This window comes from Apodemus sylvaticus, chromosome 11 (assembly GCF_947179515.1).
Source record: "Apodemus sylvaticus chromosome 11, mApoSyl1.1, whole genome shotgun sequence".
Classification (NCBI taxonomy): Eukaryota; Metazoa; Chordata; class Mammalia; order Rodentia; family Muridae; genus Apodemus; species Apodemus sylvaticus.
In genome coordinates, this window is record NC_067482.1 from 72,264,421 (window position 1) to 72,288,124 (window position 23,704).

The following is a 23,704-nucleotide window of genomic DNA, read 5'->3' on the forward strand; positions in this document are numbered from 1 at the left end:
ATGCACTCCTACTGTTTAAGCCACTGCTCTCTGTGGGACACTGGTGTGCGAAGTCTAACAGACTTACTCAGATCTAGACCTAAACAACTGACTGACTAGCCTGACTCAAGTGCCAGTAAACCCATGGAACAGATCTTGTATTAAGCCCCAGATGCACTAAAGGCTCATTGATAAAGAGAATGAATTGCTGTGTCTCTCTAGGCATCTGTTTTCACAATTGCAAAATGAAAAAGAATATTCTTCTCATGTAGTTATTGGCAAATTAACCAGGTTGACACCTAAATCTGCTTAGTGTAATGCTTGGCTCATAATTAACACCCCATAAGAGCTTATTTTAGTGTTTCCTTCATTAAATCAAAACCAGAGCTATGCCCCCCCCAAAAGAAACAAACTTCTTTGAATTTATTCTAAACCGTTGTAGGAATTTGTTATAAATTTCAACATCAATGAAATCCGTTTAAATAACATTAAAATCATCTAGGACCACTACAGTGGGTACTCTAGAGGACAGCTTAAAAGGATTAAGCTTAAGGAAGAAACAGATTGGAATATATTGAGTCTGTAATGTGTGCTCCAAATATGCTACATGACTTTGCTCATGGATATGAGAATTACCCATGATTCCATTTTCAATAACAAATACAGCAAGAATAGGAGCCAAGCACTTGTCTTCTGAGTCTGGGCGCTTTCTGAATAATCCCTGAGACATGCATGTGTTTTAGGAGCTTAGGGAGGCTATTCAGGCACAAGACAGTCCATTTGTCCACTAGGCAAAGCTCACTTTGTCACATGATCTGACTCTTGTAAAGGGCTGCACAGGAATCTGTATGGCATGACATAAGGTCAGCTTTGACAACCTCCGCACCACAACTCATAAAGAGGAAGTCTGACCTGCTACGAGGCCAAACTGCCCAGGTCTGTGGCTGCGTTTCTCAGAAAACCAAAACTAACAGGCAGATACAAGGCGGTCTCGGCTTAAGGACTCTGCTGAGGGGAGAGAACATGTCAGCCCAACCTTACATACTATCCTGAATTCTCCAGGATGCGACGACCATGGACTTCCTTTCCAGGATCTAGCCATCTCAACGCTGAGCCCTTGACTGAACGAACGCTGAGCAGGTAAACTAAACAGAGCAGCTCTGTCTTAGCATGAGTCTCTTGGTACACACTGTCATGGTGATCGTTAGAAAGAGCTTCACACAGAGAAAGGAGAAGGGTTCTTTGACATGAAAGCCTGGACTTTCCATATCCCATCAAATGGGCAAAAAAGGAAGCCAGCTTCTTCAGTCTAGCTTTGAAGATGCCTTCATCCTGCTAGGAAAGAAGTCCAGATGTCTGCCCAGAAAATAATGGAAGATTAAGGCTTTTCAGTCTATTCTTCCTGGAGCCTAGACACATCTATGCTCAAGCCTATTCTACTAAAATCAAGAAACAAAGTCTGCTGCAGTGCTTTTAACCATTGGAGGAGACCTCTAGAAAGGCGTCCTCAGTAGAAGGAGGCCATTCAAAAAAGAAGCAACTCCTTCAGCCCTAGGGAAATTGTATGAGTGTGAATGTGTGTGTTTGTTTGTGTGTGTGTGTGTGTATTTTTGGCTTTGTTGCAAAAGTTGTAGGCTTTAGAATAAGGCAAATGCCCTCCCTTCCCAGGACAGAGGAGCCTGAGTTAGATTAAGCAAGGATAAAATGCTTACCTTCTATCGGGTGCCTGGAGGAACTGCCTCCAGGTTTTTCTCAGAAGGTTGTGACAGCAAACTTGAATGAGGTGGGGGGGGGGCGAGAAATAAGAATTGTCATCAAAGTGTAGACACTGGCTTGGGAAGATAAATATGACTGGGATTTATTGATACTTATTTTATGATTTTTATGAGTGTCGCTTGTCTAAATTTTAGCACAGCCCCCATTTCCTCAGTGATGGTGTCCTTTGATTTCCAGGGCTCAGGCAAACTACAGGGAATGGTCATTTTGAACCCCAGGAAGACAATGGTAGCTCTGGCTAATTGGAGGCACAGCACAGAAACCTTCAAAAATCCTCCCAGAGGCCTCAAATAAAATGTACCCTAGAGAGGAATGAAGGGAAGTGAATCGATTTAACTCGGGCTCCAGCCAGCGATGCTTCCTGCATTAACTCACTTAACCCTCTCACCAGCCTTAAGCCTTAGAGAGATCTTGTTCTCTGGTTCACAGATGGGAGCTTGTGTGGTCCAAGGAGCATGGTCAAGGTTGTTTACACAGCAATGAATTCAGTAAACAAAATTCAAACCTACACTGATTTCACCCAAGTGAATTTTGCTAAAAGTGAGTCATGTATGTTTACAGCCTTGTAGAATATGTCCTTGCATCCATTCCCAGGAATCTTCTCTCAGCCCAGATGTCTTCATGGTGGCACTTCCGTCCCCTTCCCCCTCCTGAGAAGATGCCCTCTCAGATGACCCCATGAACAAGGCCATTAAAAAGTCAAGGGCTATCACTTTCAGTTCCAGCTGGTCAGCTCTGGCCTAAAACTTGGGGGACCCCATTTCTGGTTTGCTTTTATTGAGTCCAGTGCTGCCTAGGAAACTGTAGAATTTGATGTTGACCAAGGGGGTCAGGGGTCAGGGTCCTAACTCTGGCACTGACTCTCTGACACTTTGACTGGGTAAGTTTTTTTATCTCTATTCCTCAATTCTTGCATTCTTAAAAGATCTCTCTCTCTCTCTCTCTCTCTCTCTCTCTCTCTCTCTCTCTCTCTCACACACACACACACACACACACACACACACACACACACACACACAGTGGAGAAGGAGACCATGGCATGTGTGAGGAGGTTAGAAAACAAAGGAGAGTTTTGGTCCTTGTCTTCCAACTTTGTTTGAGGCAGTGTCTTCATCGTTGCTGCTGTTCTTCTCTCTGGCCCCAGAGTTTCAGGGGATCCTTTTGTCTCTGATCTCATCTCACCCTGCAAGTGCTAGGATTACAGTCAGTCAGTCACTGCTCTGGGGCTTTATGTGAGTTCTGGGAATTTAAACAAAAGGCCCATATGCTTCCACGGCAATCACTTTTAGCCATTGCAGCCCAATCTTTATAACGGGACATCAACAAAGACCCAGACTGACAATTATTTAGTCTTATTAATATTTGTGTTAGGTGAATTACTGTACACACCTGATATTCAGTACATCGTTATAATTATTAGGACACAGTCATTAGCGTTTTCTTTTTTTTCCCCGCTGCCACTCCTCTTTCCTGATCTCAAATCAGATCCAATGTCTTTCATACACATTCTACAACTACCATAGAATTTATTATTATGTGCCAATGTGCAAATATCTCATTTCAATGATATCATTATAAAATAGTAATATACCAAAGTTCCACAGCCTGGAATGGAGCCTTTGAGTACCTGTGGCTCCTCATTTAATGATCTTAACAAATTAATGAAGTATGAGGGGCAAACATAACAACAGCAAAAGATATTGAAGCTGAAACTCAAAGAATTTCATTTGGTCAAACTTCAGGTAAAGTGGAAAGAGTAAGGACTTTGAGATCCTCCCCCGCCCCATCCCAAACTGGGCATGATGCTCCCTAGCATGTGTTAAAATGTTTTTAGGTAAGTGGATTAATCTTTGATCTTCACTTACATGTTTCTAGCACTCAGTCACTATGACGCTTGGTCAGTTGCTGTGAGGTTGACAGCAAACTTAGCCACTGGTTCTGAGAAAGAAGAGACTAGATACCCAGCGAGTGCATTAATAGCAGCCATGCTATACCATGCTCAAGTTCAAAGACAGGGCATCGGCATCGGAATGCTAGCTGGAAGCACTCTGCTCAGAATCTTGCTACATACATAGAGCAATCACCATCCCTCATCACGTCAACTGCTAAGTTCTATCAAGGGCAGCGTTCTTTCCCTCAGTCTCTCTTCCATACTTCGTCTCTGATATCTCCTGTTGGTATTTTCTTCCCCCTTCTAAGAAGGACCAGAGTATACTTTGTTCTTCCTTCTTCTTGAGCTTCATTTGATCTGTGTCTTGGGTATTCCAAGCTTCTGGGCTAATATCTACTTACCAGTGAGTGCATACCATGTATGGTCTTTTGTGATTGGGTTACCTCACTCAGGATAATATTTTCTAGTTACATCCGTTTGCCTGAGAATTTCATGAATTCATTGTTTTTAATAGCTGATTAGTATTCCTTTGTGTAAATGTACCACATTTTCTGCATCCATTCCTCTGTTGAGGGACATTTGGGTTCTTTTCAGCTTCTGGCTATTATAAATAAGGCTGCTATGAACATAGCTGAGCATGTGTCTTTATTACATGCTGGGGAATCCTCTGGGTATATGACCAGGAGTGGTATAGCAGGGCTCTCCAGTAGTATTATGCCCAACTGAGGAACCGCCAAACTGATTTCCAGAGTGGTTGTACCAGCTTGCAACCCCACCAGCAGTGGAGGAGTGTTCCTCTTTCTCCACATCCTCACCAGTACCTGCTCTCTTCTGAGTTTTTGATCTTAGCCATTCTGACTAGTGTGAAGTAAAATTTCAGGGTTGTTTTGATTTGCATTTCCCTCATGACTAAGGATGTTGAACATTTCTTTTTTTTTATTTAATTTTTTTTAATTCGATATAATTTATTTACATTTCAAATGATTTCCCCTTTTCTAGTCCCCCCACTCTCCGAAAGTCCCGTAAGCCCCCTTCTCTTCCCCTGTCCTCCCATCTACCCCTTCCCACTTCCCTGTTCTGGTTTTGCTGAATACTGTTTCACTGAGTCTTTCCAGAACCAGGGGCCACTCCTCCTTTCTTCTTGTATCTCATTTGATGTGTGGATTATGTTTTGGGTATTCCAGTTTTCTAGGTTAATATCCACTTATTAGTGAGTGCATACCATGATTCACCTTTTGAGTCTGGGTTACCTCACTGAGTATGATATTCTCTAGCTCCATCCATTTGCCTAAGAATTTCATGAATTCATTGTTTCTAATGGCTGAATAGTACTCCATTGTGTAGATATACCACATTTTTTGCATCCACTCTTCTGTTGAGGGATACCTGGGTTCTTTCCAGCATCTGGCAATTATAAATAGGGCTGCTATGAACATAGTAGAACATGTATCCTTATTACATGGTGGGGAGTCTTCTGGGTATATGCCCAGGAGTGGTATAGCAGGATCTTCTGGAAGTGAGGTGCCCATTTTTCGGAGGAACCGCCAGACTGATTTCCAGAGTGGTTGTACCAATTTGCAACCCCACCAGCAGTGGAGGAGTGTTCCTCTTTCTCCACACCCTCTCCAACACCTGCTGTCTCCTGAATTTTTAATCTTAGCCATTCTGACTGGTGTAAGATGAAATCTTAGGGTTGTTTTGATTTGCATTTCCCTACTGACTAATGAAGTTGAGCATTTTTTAAGATGCTTCTCCGCCATCCGAAGTTCTTCAGGTGAGAATTCTTTGTTTAACTCTGTACCCCATTTTTTAATAGGGTTGTTTGGTTTTCTGGAGTCTAACTTCTTGAGTTCTTTATATATATTGGATATTAGCCCTCTATCTGATGTAGGATTGGTGAAGATCTTTTCCCAATTTGTTGGTTGCCGATTTGTCCTCTTGATGGTGTCCTTTGCCTTACAGAAACTTTGTAATTTTATGAGGTCCCATTTGTCAAATCTTGCTCTTAGAGCATACGCTATTGGTGTTCTGTTCAGAAACTTTCTCCCTGTACCGATGTCCTCAAGGGTCTTCCCCAGTTTCTTTTCTATTAGCTTCAGAGTGTCTGGCTTTATGTGGAGGTCCTTGATCCATTTGGATTTGAGCTTAGTACAAGGAGACAAGGATGGATCAATTCGCATTCTTCTGCATGCTGACCTCCAGTTGAACCAGCACCATTTGTTGAAAAGGCTATCTTTTTTCCATTGGATGTTTTCAGCCTCTTTGTCGAGGATCAAGTGGCCATAGGTGTGTGGGTTCATTTCTGGATCTTCAATCCTGTTCCATTGATCCTCCTGCCTGTCACTGTACCAATACCATGCAGTTTTTAACACTATTGCTCTGTAGTATTGCTTGAGGTCAGGGATACTGATTCCCCCAGATTTTCTTTTGTTGCTGAGAATAGTTTTAGCTATCCTGGGTTTTTTGTTGTTCCAGATGAATTTGACAATTGCTCTTTCTAACTCTGTGAAGAATTGAGTTGGGATTTTGATTGAATCTGTATAGTGCTTTAGGCAAAATGGCCATTTTAACTATATTGATTCTACCGATCCATGAGCATGGGAGGTTTTCCCATTTTTTGAGGTCTTCTTCCATTTCCTTCTTCAGAGTCTTGAAGTTCTTGTCATACAGATCTTTCACATGTTTGGTAAGAGTCACCCCAAGATACTTTATACTGTTTGAGGCTATTGTGAAGGGGGTCATTTCCCTAATTTCTTTCTCAGCCTGCTTATCCTTTGAGTATAGGAAGGCCACTGATTTGCTTGAGTTGATTTTATAACCTGCCACTTTGCTGAAGTTGTTTATCAGCTGTAGGAGCTCTCTAGTGGAGTTCTTTGGGTCACTTAGGTAGACGATCATGTCGTCTGCAAATAATGATAGTTTGACTTCTTCCTTTCCATTTTGTATCCCTTTGACCTCCTTATGTTGTCGAATTGCCCGAGCTAGTACCTCAAGTACAATATTGAAAAGATAAGGAGAAAGGGGGCAGCCTTGTCTGGTCCCTGATTTCAGTGGGATTGCTTCAAGTTTCTCTCCATTTAGTTTGATGCTGGCTACCGGTTTGCTGTATATTGCTTTTACTATGTTTAGGTATGGGCCTTGAATTCCTGTTCTCTCCAAGACTTTAAGCATGAAGGGATGCTGAATTTTGTCAAATGCTTTTTCAGCATCCAATGAAATGACCATGTGGTTTTGTTCTTTGAGTTTGTTTATGTAGTGGATTGTATTGATGGATTTCCATATATTGAACCAACCCTGCATTCCCGGGATAAAGCCTACTTGATCATGGTGGATGATCGTTTTGATGTGTTCTTGGATTCGGTTGGCAAGAATTTTATTGAGTATTTTTGCATCGATGTTCATAAGGGAAATTGGTCTGAAGTTCTCTTTCTTTGTTGGATCTTTGTGTGGCTTTGGTATCAGCGTAATTGTGGCTTCGTAGAAGGAATTGGGTAGTGTTCCTTCTGTTTCTATTTTGTGGAATAGTTTGAAGAGTATTGGTATTAACTCTTCTTTGAAGGTCTGGTAGAATTCTGCACTGAAGCCATCTGGTCCTGTGCTTTTTTTGGTTGGAAGACTTTCTATGACTCCTTCTATTTCTTTAGGCATTATGGGACTGTTTAGATGGTCTAGTTGGTCCTGATTTAATTTTGGTATTTGGTATCTGTCAAGGAAATTGTCCATTTCCTCCAGATTCTCCAGTTGTGTTGAGTACAGGCTCTTGTAGTAGGATCTGATGATTTTTTGGATTTTCTCAGTTTCCGTTGTTATAACTCCCTTTTCATTTCTAAGTTTGTTAATTTGGAAACTTTCTCTGTGCCCTTTGGTCAGTCTGGCTAAGGGTTTATCTATCTTGTTGATTTTCTCAAAGAACCAGCTCCTGGTTTTGTTGATTTTTTGTATGGTTCTCTTTGTTTCTACTTGATTGATTTCGGCCCTGAGTTTGATGATTTCCTGCCTTCTACTCCTCCTGGGCAAAATAGCTTCTTTTTGTTCTAGGGCTTTCAGGTGTGTCATTAAGCTGGTAATGTATGCTCTCTCCATTTTCTTTTTGGAGGCACTCAGGGCTATGAGTTTTCCTCTTAGCACTGCTTTCATTGTGTCCCATAGATTTGGGTATGTTGTGTTTTCATTTTCATTGTGTTCTAAAAAGTCTTTAATTTCTTTCTTTATTTCTTCCTTGACCAAGGTATCATTGAGTAGAGTATTGTTCAGTTTCCACATGTATGTGGGTTTTCTGTTGTTTCTGTTGCTATTGAAGACCACTTTTACTCCATAGTGATCAGATAGGAGGCATGGGATTAGTTCTATCTTCTTATATTTGTTGAGGTCTGTCTTGTGGCCAATTATATGGTCGATTTTGGAGAAGGTACCATGAGGTGCTGAGAAAAAGGTATATTCTTTTGTTTTAGGATAGAATGTTCTATATATATCTGTTAAATCTAATTGGTCCAAAGCTTCAATTAGTTTCATTGTGTCCCTGTTTAGTTTCTGTTTTCCTGATCGGTCCATTGAGGAAAGTGCAGTGTTGAAGTCACCCACAATTATTGTGTTAGGTGCAATGTGTGCTTTTAGTTTTAATAAAGTTTCTTTTACGAAAGAGGGTGCCCTTGCATTTGGGGCATAGATGTTCAGGATTGACAGTTCTTCTTTTTGTATTTTTCCTTTGACCAGCAAGAAGTGTCCCTCAGGGTCTCTTTTGATGACTTTGGGTTGAAAGTCAATTTTATCTGATATTAAAATGGCTACTCCAGCTTGTTTCCTGAGACCATTTGCTTGTAAATTTGTCTTCCAGCCTTTTACTCTAAGGTAGTGTTTGTCTTTGACCCTGAGGTGTGTTTCCTGTAAGCAGCAAAATGTAGGGTCCTGTTTACGTATCCATTCAGTTAGTCTGTGTCTTTTTATTGGGGCATTAAGTCCATTGATGTTAAGAGATATTAAGGAATAGTGATTGTTACTTCCTATCATTTTTGACGTTATTTTTTAAATTTGAATGCTTAACTTCTTTTGGGTTTGATGAAAGGTTACTATCTTGCTTTTTCCAGGGTGAAGTTTCCCTCCTTGTATTGGTGTTGTCCTCCTATTATCCTTTTTAGGGCCGGGTTTGTGGATAGATATTGGGTAAACTTGGTTTTGTCATGAAATATCTTAGTTTCTCCATCTATGGTGATTGAGAGTTTTGCTGGATATGTAGTTTTGGTTGGCATTTGTGTTCTCTTAGAGTCTGCATGAGATCTGCCCAGGACCTTCTAGCCTTCATAGTCTCAGGTGAAAAGTCTGCTGTGATTCTGATAGGTCTTCCTTTATATGTTACTTGGCCTTTTTCTCTTACTGCCTTTAGTATTCTTTCTTTGTTTAGAACATTTGGTGTTTTGATTATTATGTGACGGGAAGTATTTCTGTTCTGGTCCAGTCTGTTTGGTGTTCTGTAGGCTTCTTGTATATTCATGGGCATCTCTCTCTTTAGGTTAGGGAAGTTTTCTTCCATAATTTTATTGAAGATATTTGCTGGCCCTTTAAGTTGTAAATCTTCACTCTCATCTATGCCTATAATCCTTAGGTTTGGTCTTCTCATTGTGTCCTGGATTTCCTGGATATTTTGGGTTACAAGCTTTTTGCATTTTGCATTTTCTTTAACTGTTGAGTCCATGGTTTCTATGGAATCTTCAGCATCTGAGATTCTTTCTTCTATCTCTTGTATTCTGTTGTTGATATTTGCATCTCTGTCCCCTGATTTCTTCCCAAGGCTTTCTATCTCCAAAGTTGTCTCCCTTTGAGTTTTCTTAGTTGTTTCTACTTCTGATTTTAGATCCTGGATGGTTTTGCTTAGCTCCTTCACTTGCATGTTTGTGTTTTCCTGTAATTCTTTAAGAGATTTTTGTGTTTCCTCTTTCATGAGCTCAGCCTGTTGACCAAAGTTCTCCTGTATTTCTTTAAGAGATTTTTGTGTTTCGTCTTTCATGACCTCAGCCTGTTGACCAAAGTTCTCCTGTATTTCTTTAAGTGTTTTTTGCATTTCCTCCTTGTTGGCTTTTGTATTCTCCTGGATTTCTTTCAATGATTTTTGTGTTTCCCTTGCAAGGGCTTCTAACTTTTGATCCATTTTCTCCTGAATTTCTTTAAGTATGTCCTTCATGTGTTCCTGTACCAGCATCATGACCAGTGATTTTAAATCCAAATCTTGTTTTACTGGTGTGATGGGGTATCCAGGACATGTTGGTAGAGGAGAATTGGGTTCAGATGTTGCCATATTGCCTTGATTTCTGTTAGTGACGTTCCTGCGTTTGCCTTTTGCCATCTAGTTCTCACTGGTGTTAGTTTGTCTTGTCAGTGCTGGACTCACCAGTGCAAGCTGCCCCTTCCCAGTTGGCCTCTAGTGCACAGCTTACCTCCTGCACTGCTTGTAGACAGGGTGCTGCTGCCCAGGCTGTTCAGATCCCAAAGCAGGCACCCGAAGGCTCCCGCTGGGGCCCGCTGGATTCACTGGAGCACACTGACTTCTCCCAGCTGGCCTTCAGGAAACCCAGTTAGCCACTTGCAGGACTTGGAGATGTGGTGCTGCCGTCCAGGCTGATCTGGGCAGCAGAACTCCCAACCGGCTTGGTGCACACAAGGCTAGCCTAGCTGCTCAGGCCCTGAGTCTAGGCAAAAGCCTGGCAGGCCAATGTCCGTGCAAAGTTCCCCTCAGCTGTGGGTGTTAATTGGGTGTGTCAGGTGGCTAGGATGGTGGCATGCGCGAGTTCCCTGAGAGTGCTGGGAGAGTCTGCTGGGCTAACAACCTCCAGGCTGGGTCAGCACACAGATGGCCCAATGAGCAGCCCAGGGCCTGGGGGCAGTCCAGGGCCTGACCATCTGAGACCCCTGTTATGTCCGCCTTGGGCTATGCCTGTTAGCCGGTTTGGTTTTGCCTGCTAGGTCTCTCTGGCTTCCCATAGGCAAAATGGCGGTGGTGCGCAAACTGGCCCGGATAAACAACCTCCTGGCCGGGTCGGCACACAGATGGCCCACCGAGCAGCCCAGGGCCTGGGGGCAGTCCAGGGCCTGACCGTCTGAGACCCCTGCTATGTCCGCCTTGGGCTATGCCTGTTAGCTGGTTTGGTTTTGTCTGCTAGTCTCTCTGGCTTCCTGTAGGCAAAATGGCGGCGGTGCGCGCAGGCCCGGGCAAACAAGCTCCTGGCTGGGTCGGCACACAGATGGCCCGCCGAGCAGCCCAGGCCCTAGGGGCAGTCCAGGGCCTGACCGTCTGAGACCCCTGCTATGTCCGCCTCGGGCTATGCCTGTTAGCAGGTTTGGTTTTGCCTGCTAGGTCTCCCTGGCTTCCCTTAGGCAAAATGGTGGTGGTGCGCGCGCCGGCCTGGGAGGAAAAAAACCTCCTGGCCGGGTTTGCACCCCGGTGGACCCCCCCGATCAGCCCAGGGCCTGGGTGCAGGCCAACGCCCGTCGGGCTTAGACCCCCGCGATGTTGGTCTCGGGTTATATTTGCGTACCTCAGTCTGATTTCTCTGGCGACCGAGAACCAATATGGAGCCCTCGTAACTGACTGGCGGGAGGCAGAGTTCTGATGTGGCTTCTGTGTGGTGAAAGGCACCGTAAATCCGCTGCTGCTTGCAGCCTGGCTGGCCAGCGATGGCCAGTGGTCGTGGGTGCCGGGTCTGCCTGGACCCTGTCCGCTTGGTTCTACTGCTGATGGCCCTTCCTCTGGACCAGCCGCTGCTGCTGCTGCTGCTGCTGCTGCTGCTGCTGCTGCTGCTGCTGCCGCCGCTGCCCCCGATGTTGAACATTTCTTTAGGTACCGGTCAGCCATTCGATATTCCTCAGTTGAAAATTCTTTGTTTCGCTCTATACCCCATTTTTAATAGGGTTATTTGGTTCTGGAGTGCAACTTCTTGAGTTCATCCAATATACAGTTACAAAACCCAGACACTATTGTGGATGCCAACAAGTGCTTGCTGACAGGAGCCTGATATAGCTGTCACCTGGGAGGCTTTGCCAGTACATAACAAATACAGAGGGGGACACTCTCAGCCAACCATTGAACTGAGCACAGGGTCCCCAATGGAGGAACTAGAGAAAGGACCCAAGGAACTGAAGGAGTTTGCAGCACCATAGGAGGAACAACAATTTGAACCACCCAGTACCCCCAGAGCTCCTGGGGACTAAACCATCAATCAAAGAGTACACATGGAGGGACCCATGGCTCCAGATGCATATGCAGTAGATGATGGCCTTGTTGGGCATCAAAGAGGGGGAGGCCCTTGGTACTGAGAAGGCTAGGTGCCTCAGTATAGCAGAATGCCAGGACAAAGAATTGGGAGTGGTTGCATTGGTGAACAGGGGAGGGGGATGGGTTAGAGGATTTTCCGGGGGAAAATAGGAAATGGGCCGACATTTGAAATTTAAATAAAGAATATATCTAATAAGAAAAGGGGAGGCAGAGTTCTTTCGTGTTCACTCAATCCTGCCCACTGTCCTACCAAGAGATTAAGGGATTAAGTTACTAAACAGAAAGAAGATGTAGCCCAGGCTAGTTTCCAACTTACAAAATAGCTAAGAATGACTTTGAACATCTAACCTTCTAGCCTCTAGTTAAGTGCAGGGATTATAGGAAGAGCCACACACCCAGTTTTATGTGGTGCTAGGGATCAAACCCCGAAACTCCTGCTACTAGGCAAGTACTCTCCCTACTGATCAAATCCCCAGCCCTGTTCTGGTTAATTTAATCATATCTTCTGAATACCATCAATTTAGATGGTCATAGGAGAGGATGTTGTGCATCAGACAATGACCCTGGTCCTTGGAGATTATTGGGTACTTACTTTACTTCATTCAAGAAAATACCAAGGGCCTAGGATATTCTGTGTACTGTCCATTTCACACATGCATCGGCAATTACACCCAGGTGAACCCAAGTCATAGTAGCCCATAACTTAACCATCTGTTTTTACTTTTCATTAAGAGCTGACAAAATATAGTTGCATATATTTATGTGGTAAAAAACAATACTGTGATTCACGAAGTGGCTTAGTTTGTATTTGTCACACAAGCATGAGAAACAGATCTCTAGCACCCATGTAACAGCTAGAGACATGCCAGATGTGGCCGAGCATGTATGCAATCCCAGTGCTAGAGAGGCAGAGACAAGAGGATCCTGGGGGATTGTTAGCCTCTCATCTACTTGAATTCATGAACTCCTGAGTCAATGAGAGACCTTATCTCAAAAAGCAAAGTGAAGAGCAATTGAGGAAGCCATATAAAGTCAGCCTCTAATATCTGCATACACACACACATATACATATACACATACTCTCACACATATACACACACATTCACACACACATACACCACACATATATACACATACATGCACACACATATACATACATGTGCACACATACACACTCATACACATACATACACACATACACCCTTATATACACACATGCACACACATATACACACAAACATACACATATATACACACATACATTCATACATGCACACACATACACACACACTTACACACACATACACACAGACACATACACACAGAGGTGGAAGGAGAACATTTGAAATAAAACAATGTGGAACAATTCCCCCCTCCCCAGTTCTTGCTTTATGTGGTAAGAACGAGAAAAGTTCTCTCTGTTGGTGACTGTAAAAGATGCAGCACATTATTTATCATAATCATGGTGCTATGTATACATCTCCAAGGAAAAGACCTTTCTCTCCCCATCTATTGAAATGCTGTGTCCTTATTATCACCTTCTGCCAAACTAAACTATGGCTTTTAGAATTCCCAGATATAGGGTCTAAGAGGTTATTCAGTGGATGAAGGTGCTTACCACCAAATCTGAATGGCTGAGTTCAACCCAAATCTACTCTCAAAAGTAGAAGATACATACACATATACTTTCTCACACACACACACATGCATGCATACACACACAAATTCTTTTTTAATCATAAAAAACTCTTAGATGTAAGCCACTGTTATTTGCAAAGTACACATTTTAAATATTATTGCTAATGAGCATCAGAATTTTGCTTCCCAAATACCTAAACCCAAGAAATGGTATTCTACAGTGTTTGATAGCCTATGAGCTGAGCTCAGCATAAAGGTAAAATTTCACTACCATTTGCTTGAAATTGGTCTATGTTCTCTGATGAGTTTACTTACATAGCTCCTAGCTATGGCCAACTTTGTGAGGGTGAACTACCATGGACATCCTAGTGACTGGCGTCTCTTCATCAGCTCTAAAAGCTCACTTCTTCCAGGACATTCAGGGCTGATGAGCTCATGCCAGCATTCCAATCGGGCACTGATGTTTGTATGGCCACCCGTGATGCTCACATATGCTAAGCTGTAGTTTCAGACCATTAGTGTGCTTCTTCCCAGAAGCCAGCCTTACAGGAAATTGTGTTACTGCTCAGGGGTCACTAGGTGGGCATGGCATCAGAACTGCCATTGCAAGAGAGGGTTTGCTGAGCCACTGATGGAATGATGCCCTGACCGGCACTGGGAGCCATCTGTCCCCAAAGGATTAGCAGATGCTTAGGGACCACAGGTGTTAAAGGTCCCCCCCTCCCTTATAAACAGGGCTTGGCTCTCCTGATGAACTCCATGTCTGAGTACTCCCACAGAATGCTCCCATTTCCCTCATACAGCTCATTCGCTATTTCTGTCTCCCTTCCCACCCCGCTGCACTCCCACCTTTGGGGGTGGGGGGAGCAACGCCTAGATTTTCATCCAGACTCTTACTTCTCAGGAATTAGATTTTAGGTTTGCTACTTAACCTCTAAAGAGCTAAGTTTGTCCTTTATTTAATGGATTTGTTGTGCCTAGCTTTTGGTGTTGTGGTGAGAAATAAACGTTATACTTAAAAATTCATTCCCAATATCTAGTAATTATTAACACAGAAAGAATAATAATGAGTATTGCTGGTAGATGATTTGTTTTGTAAATAGATAGATTAGACAGATAGACAGATAATAGACAGACAGACGGATGGACAGACAGATAGATTAGCAGTTCTCAACCTGTAGGTCATAACCCCTTTGGGGGTGGTCTTAGTCAGGGTTTCTATTCCTGCACAAACATCATGAGCAAGTTGGGAGGAAAGAGTTTATTCAGCTTACACTTTACACATTGCTGTTTTTCACCAAAGGAAGTCAGGACAAGAACTCAAGTAGTTCAGGAAGCAGAAGCTGGTGCAGGAGCCATGCAGGGCTGTTACTTACTGGCTTGCTCAGCTTGCTTTCTTATAGAACCCAAGACTACCAGCCCAGGGATGGCACCACCCACAATGGGCCTGCCCCTCTTTGATCACTAACTGAGAAAATAACTTACAGCTGGATCTCATGGAGGCACTTCCTCAAGGGAGTCTCCTTTCTCTGTGATAACTCCAGCTTGTGTCAAGTTGACACACAAAACCAGCCAGCACGGGGGTCGAACAACCCTTTCACACGGGTTGCCTAAGACCATCAGAAAACACAGATATGTATGTCATGATTCATAATGGTAGCAAAATTCCAGTTGCAAAGTAGCAACAAAAATAATTTTGTGGTTTGGGGTCACTACAACATGAGGAATTGTATTAAAGGGTCGAGGCATTAGGAAGGTTGAGAACCACTGTTCTAGCTATCCCTTTGTTTCTCTTGTTCAGAATTTTGACCTAAAGAAGTTCTGTAGACTTCAGTGGAGCCCATGCCTCTTCAGGGGAACTATTTTAAGGTGATTTCTATAAAAAGCTAATCTCATCATATTCATATTTATTTTTAACATTCATCTGTCAAAGATGTGGTGGCGTCTTAAAATTCTTCAGATGTACTGACCCTCTGAAAAGTTTTAAGTTGGGTGTTCAGCATGTTAATCTCCTTTAGAATGTTTTCCTTGTCAGCTTCAAGGAACGTCGGAATCCTTCACTGCACTGCTGTGAAGGCGTGAGTCAATAATTATCATTCGCGATGCTTGCACAACAATCGCATATCTACTCACAGAGCTGGAGAGGTGGCTCAGTGGGCAAGAGTACTTGCCATGAAAGCATGAGAATCTGAGTTTGGATGCTAGCACCTGCATGACAAGGAAGCCAGTGGAGCACGGGCAGGCACACCTGAATCCCAGCACTCTGCAGTTGGAGACTGGGGGCGGGTGGGGGGATTAGCCAATAGCATTGTACCATTGCTCTGGGTTTGTTGGAGACACTATCTCAAGGGAATAAAATGGAAATCCTCTGACATTTGCACACATAGGCCAGAGAAAGTAGCATGGGGATTATGCTAACTTCCTGGTTCTTACTTGGTTTTCAGAAAAACCCCATTAGTCAAGAGGAATAAATGCCTGTGTCCTCATTTTTCGTGTTAGAGAAACTGAGACTCAAGTCGTACAAGTCAGAATCCCTGGGCTTGGAGATTTCTTGGTAGGTGAGTGAACCTGAATAAAGGAAGGGATAAAGAAATAGTTAATCACGCTTCCGGACGTTGAATTCCAAAGTCGGTTTTCAAATGTGCTTTAAGTCACAGATGAAGGGCTCAGCTCATCAGCACCCACACTGTGCAGTTTGTATACAAGACAGATATGGCTCCAGAGGGCTCTCGCTGAAAAGGAAAATGACAGAATTGCTCAGTATTGCAAAATCTGGGTCATTTGGATTGCTGCCGTACAGTGGAATCTTACTTAAATAGAATGCCTTGTACACAGTCCTGGTATGCAGCAAATGGTACTGTTCTTGTATCTATTATTGTTATGAGTTGCATTATTTCTAGTCCATAAATGATTAGATTGCCTACCCTTCTGTGCTTCTTCTTTGGATTTTAAACTTCTTGCAATGTTCTTCAGGTTTTTCTTGTTAAACAATGATACAGAAAAACAACTAGCAGACAGCAAATGCTTAATAAATATGACTTTGTTAAAAATGGCAGGACATTCACCTCTGATGGTTAGCTATCACCGGGGAAACATTTTCTTCCCATGCCTAGCCTGAAAATTATAGAGTATTAATAAGTAGTCCTTGCAACTTAGTTTCTCATCTTTGTCCCAAAAAAATTACCTTTAATATCACCAAGTGAACTTTAATTAATTAATTAGTTAAACAGAAAAATAAATCACAGTTGGAGACATTCTCAATTAATGTAGATCTAGCCATTTCACCTCCAATTAGTAAGATTCTGGCATCGTTTATGAAAGCCTAATAAAAATGAGGTGAGATAGACATAAATCTTCACACAAAAATAGGGAACTATCTCAATAAAAGGTACATGGACTATAGCAGGTATACTATGCCATAGTCTACCAAGAAAACAAAAAACAATAGATACATGACTGACAGTTAAATGATTTATTGATAGGTATAGATATAGATGTAAGAGTGATGTTCTGAAGGTAGATAACAAATAGATGACAAGACAAACACATAGATAGCAGAGAGAGATTTACTGATAGATGATAGAAAGATACATAGATGATAGAAAAAAGAAATTGATAATGATAGATATATAGTTAATAGATGATATATGATAGATACATAGATGATAGGTAGGTAGATAGGTAGATAGATAGATAGATAGATAGATAGATAGATAGATGGATAGATAGATGGATAGATGGATGGATGGATAGATAGATAGATAGATAGATAGATAGATAGATAGATAGATAGATAGATAGATAGATAGATGTGGGAGTTTGTTTGCTTGCTACAGTGTAGTTCTCCAGAACAGTAAAGTAACATAAATAATATAAACAGAAACTTGATGAGGATAAATACAAGGAAAAGAATAAAAAGAAGCAATGACAGGAAAAAAAGAATTATAGTACAAATTAAGTGCATCAGAAGAGGAGAAAGCAAAAGCATGTGTTTCCTGCACAATAAAGTGGAAGGCCTGAGCACGGAGGTGGGGACTGTCCCCACTGAATAAGACAGAGAAGAGAAAATGGAAATGGCTTTCGAAATCAAGATGCCCTAAGAGCAATAAATTCAAAAACAACTATAGATTGCATCAGTGTGTTAGAGACCTTTTCAACATCTTTCTAAAAGAACAAATAGCTGTCCTCCCGTGTTTCCACAAGATGCTTAAGGGAAGTGACTTGTTACCAAGGCAGTTGCAAAATCATTTTTAAAAATATCCTCATGCTTAATAGCAGGAGGAAAAAAAACTAGAAAAAAAAGAATTCTCCTCAATTCCTCAAAACCATCTGTAATAGTAAACCATTTGACTTTTAATACCTCCTCTCACTGGAAATCCAATCAAGTGAACTGTTATAATTAATTGAATTTAGCTGATTGCCCTAGCCAGGGTTAGAATTAGAAATTCAATCAGCAAGCAAGTATTCTCCACTAAATATGAGCATCTCTACATAGTGACTTCCTAATTTTTGACATGAAAATAGGAGAAAATTATGCAAAATTCTGAATCATGGGCAAATTAATAACTGTCTTCATCTAAGAAATACTAGCTTCAATATGCTTACTCAAAGTTATGTGACTCTCTCTCTCTCCTCTCATTCTTCAAATATTCATCTACTGCTTCTTCCTCAACTCCATCTTTCTGTGCTGGGTGTAATAGTAGAGAGGGAATCAGATGTCTCTCGTAGGTATTTTAAACAGACCTTATGCTTCAGCCTTGACCTAGTTTGGGATGCACTGCTTTCCTGGCTGATGCTCACATTGTCTTAGCAACTCAAGGTTTGCTTTTGGCTATTTCCTATATCTGATTGGGTTCATTGTCATTAAAATGATGTTTCTTAAACTTTCAAGGAAGCAGAAGTTTGTATTTTTATAAACTGTATCTTCTGGGAATAAATGAGAAATATTTGAAAGCAAAAAAGAAATCATGTGCTGTAAAGCACGTTTTCCCTTCATGAAATATTAATTTTGACCAGAGAATGTGTAAGAGAACTGTCTATGATAAAATGTTTCTCTCTAGCTGCTTGGTAGCACTGGCACATTCTCTGGGGACAGCAAGAGTTCTCAAAGTTGACAAGAAAATGTGATCTCGTTGGTCTACATATTTTTAGTTGTTTTAACTGCTTATGATACCATAAGGGTATTAATTATTTCTGGATTAAGACCCATATCAAAATCCCATCCATTTATACAGCAAGGTTTTGCTTCTTAACCCATTCTCTGAACCAGACAGGCTTCAAGCTCAGAAGCAAACAGTCTGGTGTTAATACCCAGCTCTGTAGAATATGTGGGAATCTTACAGGTGCTTCTAGCGTGGAATCTATTAATGGCTTATACCCATCAAATTGCTTATGTTTCTAAAATAGGCTTCAACCCACAAATTTGTAATCTGCTAATGAAAAAAATTACAGAAACCATCATATCCAAAAATGTGAAATTGGCTGTTCTAACTGGTCAGGGCTTTCCGCTGCTCTCCGAAGTGAGCCCAGCAGAGCATCTCTTTGCCATTACCCTTATTCTGCCTTGAGAGCAAGGAAGTGAGCTGTCCCTTCTTATTCTCACATAGCATTGCTTCTATTTTGATATATACATATACATTATATATAATATATTGTATAATAAGTAAATATACATATAATATATACGTAATACGCTGGTTAGTTTTTATCAGATTGACACAAACTAGAATCATCTGGAGAGAGGTAACCTCAGTTGAAGAACTATCTCCATCAAACTGGCCTGTAGGCATGATATCTATGGGGCATTTTCTTGACTGATAACTGATATGAGAGAGCCAAGACCTCTGGGCAGGTGGCCCTGGGTGGCATAAGAAAGACAGTGAGCAAGTCATGTAGATCAAGCTTTCCCACGGCCTCTACTTCAGTTCCTGGTCCAGGTTGATGCCTTGAGTTCCTGCCTTGACATCTCTCAGTGATATAGCCTATATAGCCTATAACCTGTAAACCAATGAACTGTTTCCTCTCCAACGTTGTTTTAGGCTGTTCTTTATCACAGTAACAAAAAAAATCAAAGTAGGATATTATATTATTTAGCATTGTTGCTTTTCCTAATAATTGTATTGGCTATTTGAAGTCTTCTGTGCTTATGTATGAATTTCAAGATTGATTTTTCTATTTCTCTAAATATCATTGGAACAATAGTAGAGACTGATAGAATCTATAGATAGCATTTGGTAATGTGACCATTACCTATGAGCTTGGGAGCATCTAGTGCCTTCTTCAATTTCTTCCTTCAGTGTTTTAAAACCTTTATCACAAGACGTTTCTCTTTGGCTAGTTTTATTTGTAGGCAATTTTTCAACTATTAAAAATGGACCTGTTTTCCTTTTTTCTTTCTCAAACATGTTTTTACTAGAATATAGTGACTAAATTTTGTATATTGATTATGTAGCCTATTTATCAATAATGAAAGTTTTCTGGTGGGGTTTTCTGGGTCTCATAAGTACAGAATGATACAATCTGCAAACAGGCAAAATTCCACTTTCCTATTTGTGTTTCTGGGTTTATTTTTCTTGCCTTACTGCTATACTAGGATTTCAAGTGCTGCATGAGTGGAGAAAGTGGATACTTTTTCTCAACGCTTATCTTAGATATCAGAAACCTATTGGAGAAAAGAAAGATAAAATGACTCCACCAGTGAAAATAAAGCCATATATTTCTAATTCAAAGTAAACAACAAACAGATTCTAGCCCCTTTGTATAGAATTTAGACATTCGGGTATGGCCAGCCAACTGGGACATATGCAGCTATAAATATATTCCAACCAAAAATCATAAACTTAAAACCATTTGAATTTGCGTGACTTTATTTTCTGTTCTTTTCTTTTGTGTTTCTTAGCTCTTTGAAAGTTTTCTACAATGTGCTTTGATCACATTGCCTCTGCAAATTTCTCCCAGGTCCACCACCCTTCACTCACACAGAGAACTTGGTGTCCTCAATTTTTTAACCAATCATGTACAATCCGTGCTTGGGTTTGTGGCTATCCACTAAAGTGTGGTCAACCTAGCCGTTAAAATATCTGGGATAGTCTATGGCCATATCATCCTGAGAATCTAAATCTTATCTAAAATATCTGGGGCATTTAGACTACTTCCCAGAATACATAGACTGCTTCCCAGAACAACCCAAGTAGACTTTTCAGGGCACCATACATTTTATAGTCCAGGTAGAGCCAATAGGCTGACAGAAAACCTGTGGTTATGGAGCCAGTGTCTGTGAGCATAAACAGTGTACTCCATGTTTCTGGAGACAAACCTGGAAGCAGTAAAAGGCATTGAATTTATCTTCAAATTCAAGTCCTTGGTGTCTTTGTGCATCTGTTGGGATGTAGGTAGCCTCTGATTCTTAGCTTTGCCCCATCCCTTTCTACTCAGTTCTTGTTTGTTTGTTTTCTGTGAATCCTCACGGTTACTTGTCTTCCCTTGGATCTGTGTTCAGAGCAAATCCAACTACAGTAGAAACTCTGATGTTTGAATGATACTCCCAGTGTTAGCTGCAAGAAAAAAAATAATAATGTGCTCCTCACATGTATCACAGGCGTCTCCTGTCATCTTCACAAGCACCCGGAGCAATCACTGGTTATACTACTCCCAAGTTACAAAAAAGTAAACAAAGGCTCTAAACAAGCCAACAGCCATCCCAAAGCACAGCCAGGGTACCAGGATCAAAGAGGTTTCAAATGCCAGGTATGAGTGTGTGTCCTGAAACACCAGTAACTTAACACATGTCTTTGTATCAAGTAATGATGATTAGACACACTCAGTGAGTCGCTGTGACGTAGGTGTGAATAGCATCCCAGTTCGTTCAGTTCTCTTTGCGAGTCTAGAAGGGAAAGATCCTGTCTTTTGTATTCTGTATTATCTTCATAAAATTGGCAGACATGCAAATCTAGCTCAACCCCTTACCACATCCTTTACACAAAGGAAATAAGATAAGAGTACTGAGTTCTCAGAAGTGCTCTCAGGACAATCTGGGTGGAGCACAGAGCTGTGGCCTTGTGGTGGGTGCTCTATCTGCCTTGCTGAAGTCCTGCTGCCTGCCTGACTCAGGCTCCTCGGAGTAGGTCACTCAGACCCGGAGTTTTTACTTTTTCAATGTCAAAACAGTTTGACTCATTAAAAATATATTTTTAAAAAACATTCTCTGTATACTGTTCAAAGCTCTCAGAAATCACTGATAGAATGACTTAAACTTTCCCTAATATTTTAAAATACAAATGCCACAGACCAAATAAATTACAAAGGCTTACATATAAGCAACTGAGGTTTCCACAAGCCTCCCTGCTCTCCACCGTGACAGCTATTTTTCAGAGACACTGCAATTTTGTTCTACAAGCAGCTCCATTGGAGAAGACAATAAAATGCAAGAGTTATAATAACATACCTCTAACATTTTAAAGCCATTGTTGTCATTAGATTTGGATGGATTATAGTTTTTAAGGGAGCTGTTTTGTGGAATCTTTGAGCTAGAAGACACTTGTTTAACCCAATTGCGTAGTGCAGATGAAGAAAATTAATCCAAAGCAAGCTTTCCTGCTTTGCGCAGAGCCACACTAGCTACACTGTAGATGGCAGAATTAGAACTGGTCAGCTTCCCATCTTACTGAAGAGAGGCATAAAATCTTGGAAAGAACTAGCATGTGCCTTAGGGCTCTGTACCTAAGAGCTGGCTGAGAGCCAGGAATATAGAGTCCTCTCTAAAGAGCTTAATTCCACTTCATTATCACAAAAAATATACACACGACCAACAAAGTGACTGCATAAGCAAGCTGGGGTAGACCATTTTCCTATCTAACCATAATCATATAATTTACATTTATTAAGTATTAATATCTTAAAATTGATAGTAATAAGCCTAGATAACAAAATATAACAGGCTTGATGTTGATGTAGTTGGCTAATCTTATTGCATTAGTAGTAGTAGTCCATACCTTATACTTTTATACTTTGTGAGAAAACTTCATGTACATTAGTTTATTTAACACTTAATGCTATAGTATAAAACAAAGATATCAATACCACTCTTTCTAAGAAAGCGCACATCTAGATGATCACAGCTCTTACTCTCCCCTTGCCTGGGACTTATGAGTTGTTTATCTCCCTGATACGGTGTTAATCCTCTTCACCACCTCAGAAGAGAAGACTTCCAGACACACCACCACCAAAGAAGCACAAGAGAACAAAATCCTAAGATGAGTACCGCCTTTCCTTCCTGTCAGTGACATACACGTATCGCAAGGAGCAATGCACTGGTGTCAGAGGACCTGAGGCCAGTCCCAGCTCCTCAGTAATATCTCCACAGCTGTTACTCCAATACTGCATAGATCAAGTATGAATCCCACCTTTGGAGATGAACTGTGAGCTTCATTTTCAAGCTGTGAAGCCCACCCTCTGCCCTTGTCTGGGAGCCCCAGAGGTCTGAGGAGCATGAATCACACCGACAGTTCCTCATTCCTGCATTCTTCTTAACTTTAACCAATGGGAGACAACAGCAGAAGGCACATGAGATGGCTCCTTTAGTCCCACCCTCTGGAAGCTGCCTGCACTGAAAACTGCTGCTCTTCCACTCAGTGTCTGAATTCCCATCACCACTCCTTCCCTTCATCGTCCTTTGTACAATGACAGTGACAGTGCCCCTCTCTACGGCCCCCAGGTAGAAGGGGGGTCCCATAATCTTTCCTGTTCTACCTGCTCCAAAGGATCACCTTACACTATTTTCAAATTATCTGATATGAGGACTCTGCTTCTTGCTGGATCTCCAAATGATACAGTGGAAATATCCTGTATGATTCCTAGAGTCTTCGATACATTAAATGTGGTCATTGGTGCAAAGCACTTATTGCATGCTCCCAGAGTCTCTGCTGCTAATTTATATGGTAAACGGAGCTAATGATCCCTCCTCTGAGGGTGAATACTGGGCTCAAATAAAATGTGGTGGCTGATGCAAAGTGGTATACAGATGAAGCTTCGAGTAAATATTTTATGGAAAAGTCACAGGGAAATGAAAAGCATCCCTTCTCGAGTCTGCTTCAGCAAGCCAGTGGACTCCTTGGAGCAGAACCAACGAAGCCTGGGCTAACGCTTCCTTAGGTGCCGAG

General features: G+C 41.6%; 1 protein-coding gene across 1 annotated transcript in view; it reads left to right on the forward strand.

Moving 5' to 3' along the window:
- The first annotated feature begins 886 nt into the window (after positions 1-886).
- Clnk (cytokine dependent hematopoietic cell linker) overlaps positions 887-23,704 on the forward strand; it is a 186,501-nt gene continuing 163,683 nt past the window's right edge. Inside the window, exon 1 of the mRNA XM_052199334.1 lies at positions 887-1,119. The gene's annotated coding sequence lies outside the window, so the exon portion shown is untranslated. The remainder of the gene's footprint in view (positions 1,120-23,704) is intronic.